The sequence below is a fragment of the Thalassophryne amazonica genome, chromosome 16, assembly GCF_902500255.1.
Source record: "Thalassophryne amazonica chromosome 16, fThaAma1.1, whole genome shotgun sequence".
Lineage (NCBI taxonomy): Eukaryota > Metazoa > Chordata > Actinopteri > Batrachoidiformes > Batrachoididae > Thalassophryne > Thalassophryne amazonica.
Genome location: NC_047118.1, coordinates 80,805,910 through 80,816,074, shown reverse-complemented (window position 1 = coordinate 80,816,074; position 10,165 = coordinate 80,805,910).

Genomic DNA, 10,165 nt, shown 5'->3' with positions numbered 1-10,165 from the left:
GTTCAAATTCAAACAGTGTGTTCAGCTCATCCATACAGCAAGTAAAAATACAGTATATTCACCAAAGAGGATTCATTACACATGACATAAACTAATTGAGGACACAGCATCCAGGGCATATAAGTAACTGGAAATGTTTACAGTTTTTCTCAATTGCTAAGACACATTTCTTGAAAGCTGCTGTCCTGTAAACTGTGAACACAAAACCCAATTTTCAAGCTACACAGCTGGGATATTTGGTCCTAGTCTAAACAGAGTAAAATACACTCTATTATAAAGTGAAATCAGCTCTACTGTCTTGTCAAATCAAATGTTTCTACTCCAATAAGAGTTGATTTTACACTGTGATAGAGTATATTTAACTCTATTTGGACTGGGACCAAATGTTATCCCAGTTGAGTAAATTTTACTCTGCAAAATTTACTGTGTACATTCACAAAACTCCAGACTCTTCTTGCAAAACTAAATTTTCAACTCAAAACAGTTCAATATGTGCCCCAAACTAAACTATGTTGTCAAATTGTGCCCAAAGTCAATCAAAATTAAAAACCCTGCTGAGCTGTTTCTAAACACTACATAGAAAAATAGAAAATACAATGTTCAGGTCATGAAGCTGTAGAAATATATGTTTATTGTTCACTGTAGGCTAAATGCATGTTGCAAACCAAAAAACCTGTGCATTTAGCACTTGTACATAGTAAAAAAAGTACAAATAACAGAAATCCTGTGCATTTACACGTAGCACTTGTACAGGACAAAAACAAACAGAAATCATGTGCATTTAGCACATGTATACAGTTAGGTTACATAAAAATAAAGTACAAAAATATACATGGAATACTACAAACAGTTAGACTAACCCTCCATTACAATACTACAGTACATTGGCACAGTGATGTACTGAAACATGTATTTACTTACAGTATATTGTGGTACAGTATACAGTTTAGTCATTACAGTAATTCCTGTCAACATTTACATACTATAATGTCAGAAAAGGTCATTAATTATCTGTTCTCTTCTCTAAATCTTGGGATTCTGGTGTACACAGTGAATCTACTGATGTTTGGTTGGACCCTTTGTCCTACCTCACGCTCATACTGTGGACAATAACAAGGCCAATCACAGTAGGGAGGGGTGTTATTTCAAAAATTTTTGAAATCTATAAATTTTTGCATGGAATATGGAAATATACATGGAATAAACCATAACAGTATAATTTTTGGGTCATCTGGTTCCAAAAACCCACATGGACGGAGCGTTTGAAAATTTCAAGTAACGCGTGTGTCATATACGAGGTCTGTCAATAAAGTATAGGTCCTTTTTATTTTTTTCAAAAACTATATGGATTTCATTCATATGTTTTTACGTCAGACATGCTTGAATCCTCGTGCGCATGCGTGAGTTTTTCCACGCCTGTCGGTCACGTCATTCGCCTGTGAGCACTCCTTGTGGGAGGAGTCGTCCGGCCCCTCGTCGGAATTCCTTTGTCTGAGAAGTTGCTGAGAGACTGGCGCTTTGTTTGATCAAAATTTTTTCTAAACCTGTGAGACACATCGAAGTGGACACGGTTCGAAAAATTAAGCTGGTTTTCGGTGAAAATTTTAACAGCTGATGAGAGATTTTGAGGTGATACTGTCACTTTAAGGACTTCCCACAGAGCGAGACGTCGTGCAGCGCTCTCAGGCGGCGTCATCAGCCTGTTTCAAGCTGAAAACCTTCACATTTCAGGCTCTATTGATCCAGGACGTCGTGAGAGAACAGAGAAGTTTCAGAAGAAGTCGGTTTCAGCATTTTATCCGGATATTCCACTGTTAAAGGAGATTTTTTTAATGAAAGACGTGCGGACGGGTCCGTGCGTCAGGACGCAGCCGGCGCAGTGCGGCGGCACAGGAAAAACACCTCCGTGTTGATAACCATTTGTAAAATCCAGGCGGCTTTTGATGGCTTTCAGTGGAGTGAGTATATGAGAAATTGTTTAACAGCTGGACATGTTCCAACTTGTCCTTAAGGCTTCCAACAGAGGTGTTTTTCCTGTGATGGAGCGTCGCGGCGGCTGTGAGCCGACGCTGCAATCCGCCCGCACGTCTTTCATTAAAAAAATCTCCTTTAACAGTGTAATATCCGGATAAAATGCTGAAACCGACTTCTTCTGAAACTTCTCTGTTCTCTCACGACGTCCTGGATCAATAGAACCTGAAATGTGGAGGTTTTCAGCTTGAAACAGGCTGACGACGGCGCCTGAGAGCGCTGCACGACGTCTCACACTGTGGGAAGTCCTTAAAGCAACAGTATCACCTCAAAATCTCTCATCAGCCGTTAAAATTTTCACCGAAAACCAGCTTAATTTTTCGAACCGTGTCCACTTCAATGTGTCTCACAGGTTTAGAAAAAATTTTGATCAAACAAAGCGCCAGTCTCTCAGCAACTTCTCAGACAAAGGAATTCTGACGAGGGGCCGGACGACTCCTCCCACAAGGAGTGCTCACAGGCGGATGACGTCACCGACAGGCGTGGAAAAACTCACGCATGCTCACGAGGGTTCAAGCATGTCTGACGTAAAAACATATGAATGAAATCCATATAGTTTTTGAAAAAAATAAAAAGGACCTATACTTTATGGACAGACCTCGTATGTGCTGTTGACGTAAAAAAAAACACTCTGTTGCTTATAATTAGTTCATTGTGGCCATGTCATTCTTTACATGTGATGATTATACTCAACTGATGTTCCTGAAATAAAAACTACACAGATTTTGTTTGTTACAATTGATCGTAACATATGTACTGAAATTAGTTTTTTTTTGTCAATTACTCTTAAAAAACACCAGATAGGCTTATTGTTACTATAGAAGTTGAATATAAACTTGGGGTCAAGCAACATTTGGAGCCAGATTTCAAGTCTGTAGGTGCAGCGGTTCTCAAGATATGACATTTTTGCCGATATTTTTGGCGATTTTTGAACACGATATCTTCACTGGCTCCGTCCATATGGGCTTTTGGAACCAAATGACCCAAAATTTATCCTGCTATGGTTTATTCCATGTATATTTCCATATTCCATGCAAACATTTATAGATTTCCAAATTTTTTGAAATAACACCCCTCCCTAATCACAGTAGCTCTGATTTCATCAGATATTACTGTTCTTTGTCTTCACTGACCACCTCGCACACCAACTCCTCCTCTCAGGTTTCTATCCATTGTGGTGCCTCACAAACCAGTGCTCTACTGAAGTGACTTATATATGTTCCCTCACGTCATTGGACACAAGTGTGATCAATTTTGAGTTGTTGTATTCAACCGGTGACACTAGTGCTTTAAGTGTGTTTGACTTTTGCCACCTGTGCTCACCAATATGCAACACAGGTGCATCACAATGAAAATGTGTTGGCAAGTTGTGTCTAAACAGGTGAAAAGTGCTTATGGTTTTGCCAAAAGAGTGAGTGATTCAATCAGTGAGTTCAGGCAACTGAGCATTTGGTTCAGACAACAGCGTTTAGTGTTTTAGCAGTTGAGGAAAAACTGTATTGTAAATGCATTTACCAAAAAAATGATCATAGTCAATGTGATATCTACATTCAGCAATGTCACAAAAAAATAATAAAGTAAAATAAAAAGCACATTACTGCACAAAGTCACCGAGATTCATTTTCCAACATCATGTCGTTGTGCATGGTCCAGACAGAGGACTTCATCCACATCACAGGCAGTATTTTCCCTTACCGGGTAATGAGGGAAAACCCCTCTGGTGTGCCGAACCGAGCATGGACAAGACACCAGTCAGATCATCACACGCCGGTTCCACTGCCTCTGGTCACAGACCTTCCACCGCCACACAGAGAAAAACTCCTCTACTGGATTCAGAACGGAGCTGTAAGGGGGAAGGAAAACCTGTATGAAGTGCTGGTTGTTGGTGAACCACACCTGTATCAGGACAACATGGTGAACGCCCACATTGTCCCAAACTACGACACATACAGGATGCAAAGCTGCTGAACATCATCAGTAATGATTGTTCTTGATCTTCCTCGTCCCCGTCCTCCGCGTCCACCACCTCTCATATGAACTCTTCCTCCTCTGTCTCTCTGTCTGTTTCTGTCCACGGTAGATGGACACACGTGTTCCGCCTGTGCACTCTGGACTGACTTTCATCCTGCCCACTTTGTCTGATCACATCATTAGAAATGTGTGTGTTCAGTTGTGAGTTGTTGTGTGTAAAAGCTGACAGCTGTGTTGGAGTTCTGTTCACATTTTGCTGCCTGTGGTTACAATTTTGCAACGCAAGTGTATCACGGCGTGAAATGAGTTTAGTGACGGAATGTGTTTAAGGTTTAGCAGAAAAGAGCAGATGAGTTTTCCAAATTGTGTCTGAGGCCCTGAACAGTGTTTAATGTTTGGTCAAAAGAGTGTTTGATTTGAACAGTGATTTTGGGCCACTGAGAATTTGGTTCAGAGAATGGAGTTTAGTGCTTTAGCGACTGAGAAAAATTGTAATATATGAGGTCTGTCAATAAAGTAACAGTCCTTTTTATTTTTTTCAAAAACTATATGGATTTCATTCATATGTTTTTACGTCAGACATGCTTGAACCCTCGTGCGCATGCGTGAGTTTTTCCACGCCTGTCGGTGACGTCATTCGCTTGTGAGCACGCCTTGGGAAGGAGTGGTCCCGCCCCCTCGTCGGATTTTCATTGTCTGGAAATGGCGGAATGAAAAGGACTTTTTTCCATCAGAATTTTTTCAGAAGCTGTTAGAAACTGGCACCTGGAAACCATTCGAAAAATTTATCTGGCTTTCGGTGAAAATTTTACGGGCTTCACAGAGAATAAGGACTGTTACTACAGCTTTAAGGACCCCTTTAAGGATGCTCGGCGCGCCTCGCTCTGAGCTGCGACGACGCGGCACAAGCCACCGGACCATTTCTAAACGGATCGCTCTGTGGATTGAGACCGTCGTGTGCTCTTTCTCTGGTTATCACAAGAGCTGGACATCAGCCATTTTCCGGCAGATTTCACTTTTAACAAGAGATTTTGTCATGGAAAGCCGCGCGGAGGCTTCGTGCGTAAAGACCGATTCACTTTGGAAGCGAGACAAAGGAACACCTCCGTTTCGGCGTGTCAGAGGACAAGTTTGGACATGCCTATCTCAGCTTTCAATGCTTACCAGTCCAGTAAGTATCAGAGAAATTGTGGAGAGCTGGACATGTCCAAACTTGTCCTCTGACACGCCGAAATGGAGGTGTTCCGTTGTCTCGCTTCCAAAGCGAATCGGTCTTTACGCGTGAAGCCTCCGCGCGGCTTTCCATGACAAAATCTCTTGTTAAAAGTGAAATCTGCAGGAAAATGGCTGATGTCCAGCTCTTGTGATAATCAGAGAAAGAGCACACGAAGGTCTCGTATCCACAGAGCCATCCGTTTAGAAATGGTCCGGTGGCTTGTACCGCGTCGTCGGAGCGCGGTGCGCCGAGCGTACTTAAAGGGGTCCTTATTCTATTCTAACAGTCCTTATTCTCTGTAAAGCCCGTAAAATTTTCACCGAAAGCCAGATAAATTTTTCGAATGGTTTCTAGGTGCCAGTCTGAAAAAATTCTGATGGAAAAAAAAGTCCTTTTCATTCCGCCATTTCCAGACAATGAAAATCCGACGAGGGGGCGGGACCACTCCTTCCCAAGGCATGCTTACAGGCGAATGACATCAGCGACAGGCGTGGAAAAACTCACGCATGCGCACGAGGGTTCAAGCATGTCTGACGTAAAAACATATGAATGAAATCCATATAGTTTTTGAAAAAAATAAAAAGGACTGTTACTTTATTGACAGACCTCGTATTCTTCAATGTGCTACAAGAATGTTACTGGACAGAAACTTTTGCAAAGGTTTCGTATGTTGGGGTTAAAGTAGTGATGTCATTTTTACACAGCAAATAAGTAATCAATAATTATACGTGATTTTGAGTAACCTGTGAGATTTAGGTGGACTTTGAGAAACACTAGCGGTCTGCACATGAACAGTGGAGAAACTTTGACAATTTTTTTTTTATTCTTTGAATAAGTAGGTCATACAATAATTTTACGAAGAATCTCTGAAATTGTATTGTTATTCATGTTCGCATAATTCAGTGAATTGGTTTTGCAAACAAACAAATAAATACAAAATTCTGGCTGTCTCTTAATATAGGTCATGAATTCAAGGGTCAAGGTCACAGTATGGTGATACACTCCTGGAAATTTTGTTCAAGGATTAAGGCCTATACTTAAAAATCTACCAGAATAAGGGATAAGTAACCAAACAAGGAACAAGGAATAAGTAACAGACCTGTACTTAAAAATGTACCAGAACAAGGAATAAGTAACCAAATAAGGAACAAGGAATAAGTAACAGACCTGTACTCAAAAATCTACCAGATTAAGGGATAAGCAACCAAATAAGGAACAAGGAATAAATAACAGGCCTATACTTAAAAATGTACCAGAATAAGGGATAAGTAAAAAAATAAGGAACAAGGAATAAGTAACAGGCCTATACTTAAAATGTACCAGAATAAGGGATAAGTAACCAAATAAGGATTTCAATTTCAATTTATTTTCATTTATATAGCGCCAATTCACAAGAAGGTTGCCTCAAGGCGCTTCACACAAGTAGGGTCTAACCTTACCAACCCCCAGAGCAACAGTGGTAAAAAAAACTCCCTTTGAGGAAGAAACCTCAAGCAGACCAGACTCAAAGGGGTGACCCTCTGCTTGGGCCATGCTACAGACACAAATTACAAAACTATTCACAAAACAAACATACAGGAAATGTTGCCAGTGCACAGGACAGTTTCCAGAACAGGCACCACACCCATCTCTGGATGGAGCTACACCTCAAACAGAGAGAAAAGAAAAAAAGCAGAATCAAGCACGAGAAAGACAACAAATACAATGTAATTTGTCAGCATTAAGCAACAAGAAAAACAGAAGAAATACTAAGGTGATTGCCGGCCACTAGCCCTAAGCTAAAAGACCCAGAATTTAGATAAATTTGAGGCCATGGCACACTCCGTTTCCTAATAAAATGAATGTAAAAGAGTAAAAAGCATAGAAACATACTATGCCAGTATGCTAGCCATATGAAAGGGAAAATAAGTGCGTCTTAAGTCTGGACTTGAAAGTCTCTACAGAATCTGACTGTTTTATTGATGCAAGGAGATCATTCCAAAGAACAGAAGCACGATAAGAGAAAGGGGTCAGCCAAGGGGGGAATTCCCTTTGGCTGAGTTGTGGTCTTCAGTTCGAGCAGTGTTTGAATCCCACCGCTGTCCTGGCCACAAAGATAGGTCCTCCGGTTACATAAGGAACAAGGAATAAGTAACAGACCTATACTTAAAAATGTACCAGAATAAGGGATGAGTAACCAAATAAGGAACAAGGAATAAGTAACAGACCTATAATTAAAAATGTACCAGAATAAGGGATAAGTAAACAAATAAGGAACAAGGAATAAGTAACAGACCTATACTTAAGATGTGCCAGATTAAAGAATAAGTAACCAAAAAAGGAATAAGTAACCAAATGAGGAACAAGGAATAAGTAACAGATGCATATTTGAATAAGTACCAGAATAAAGAACAAGTAACCAAATAAGGAATGTAAATGAGGAACGAGGAATAAGTTACAGATGTATACTCAAATAAGTACCCAAATAAGGAATAAGTGCCAGAATAAGAAACAAGTAAGTGAATAAGGAATAAGTGACTAAATGAGGAACATAAGGAATAAGTAACAGATGTGTGCTCAAATACGCACCAGAATAAGGAATAAGCGACCAACTTCACAGACCAGAACTAACCCTGATGTTGACGGGCTAATTTCAGATGTTGAAAATTGTGTTGTCCTTTATGGTGTGGCATTTAATTGCATTATTTGCTCAAACCAAGTTGATTATTGCTGCTTCTGGTGCCTCAGTGCACAACTGGACCCTTCCATCATGATGTTTTTGTCTCTCTGTCGTCCAGAAAACCAGAAAATCTGATTGGTCCATGTGGACTAAAGCAGATTTCTTCCACAGTAAATTCTGACTTGATGTACAGTTCTACAGCATGTATCATAGGTATCACACAGCAGCAGCTGCACACTGTCCACAGTATGACTTGTGAAGTCCGAAACAAAAATTTAGTAAAGTACATGAGCTTGAGTGTGAACGCCCGGATGACAACAGGAAATCACCTCTCCTTCTCTCACCTCTATCCAGCCTCTCAGTGAGAAGTGAGATACCAGGATTTTGTGTCAGACTTACTTTCTTCTTTGTCCTTGTCCCCCCCCCACACACACACCTGTCACCCTCCCTGCTCCCCATCAGTAGGTTGACTTCCATTGTTGACTTCCTCACCTGAGGTCTTTGTATGCTGCTTCCTGAGTGATGAGTTGGCAGTTAGGTGATTAAATGTTTGTCCAGGTGGTGTGTGTGTGTGTGTGTGTGTGTGTGTGTGTGTGTGTGTGTGTGTGTGTGTGTGTGTGTGTGTGTGTGTGTGTGTGTGTGTGTGTGTGTGTGTGTGTGTGATTTTATATGGCATTGTTTTGAAAAGGGAAAACGTTCTGTAAGATTCCCATAGACACCTGTGAGCACTCTGCTGAAAAAACCAACTGCATTGAACTGGTGTTTAGAATTTTAGAGAGTTGAGTTAACGTTTTGCTCTCTGAGAGTTCACTTGTGTCCAACTGTGTTTTATGTGTCATTTAAATGTGTTATCAATTTGGAGACATCGCCACTGTCCAACAACATGACTTCAACCTGTTGATATTATATATATATATATATATATATATATATATATATATATATATATATATATATATATATATATATATATATATATATATATACACACCTGTTGTGAGCCGGCTTAAAGACATTGCCCAAGGGCCCTTACTGATTTTCTGGTCAAGCTGGGTTTGAAGCAAGGGTCGTCTGGTCTCAAGCTCAGTGCTTAACCACTAGACCATCACCTCACCAGAAACCCAGTAATGGGTTTGATGAGGCATTCTAGCCCCTCAAAATCTTTGCTGAACTACAATTTTTTTTTTTTTTTTTTTTTTTTTTTTTTGTATTTCCATTTTCTGCAGCTGCTGTTCCTTCATTCAGTCCAGGTTTGTGATCAGTTGAAGGGTGTACCTCAGGGCATTTATCCATCAAATGATAACAAGGAGAGGAATGGAGACCTGACGGCTCTTTAATAATTTGTGTCCATAACATGGACTTTGTTACCCAGATGCTTCATGCTCATGTCCACATTCTTTTTTTATTTGACAAATTCCCAGCTGATGCTGTGGAAATACAGTTTTCCTCAGATTTCTAAATCAGTCCTCAAATTCAAACAGAAAATGTTTTAACATCTCTGCAAATGATTGCAGTTTTTTTTTTTTAATTTCCACAGCAAATTCTCCCACCGAACACATTACTGCATTCTCAACTCCAAAAACTTCAATGTTCCAAGTCAAAACCAAACAAATACCACATTATGCACAAAACAAAGTTTGTGTACAATACAGATCACAGACTGACGACAAAATTTTTTCATCTTATTGCAAAGGGAATATTCACACATTTTGAAAGTGACATTCTGCTAAAGAAAAAACATCACACACCACATTTTTAAATATCTAAACTCATAGATAGATAGATAGATAGATAGATAGATTGATAGATAGATAGATAGATAGATAGATAGATAGATAGATAGATAGATAGATAGATAGATAGATAGATAGATAGATAGATAGTACAGTAGTTTTCACTTGCATTGTCACGTTAGTAGCCAGCGCCCTCATCTGGCCAACAGTAGTATTATCGGTAGAAAGCCACTTCCAAATTTCAGAGCAGCAAACAAAATATGCAAAATTGTTTCTACTGCACAAAGAATATTAGAAGACAAATTGCTGCTTAATTTAGTGTAAAACTGAACTGAGCCTGTTCAACATAAATGTCATAAATGTATCAGTATGTCAGATTATCTCCCCTAAAAATAAAATAAAGAAATAATAAAATACAATTGTGAAATGCATTACTCTAAATCTTTTTAAAGACATTTCAAATATTCAATTACTTATAATGCAGATTATCATGCAGTGTGTTTTTATTAGGTTAGTCCCGATGGAAGTCTCTCTCTCTCTCTCTCACACACACAC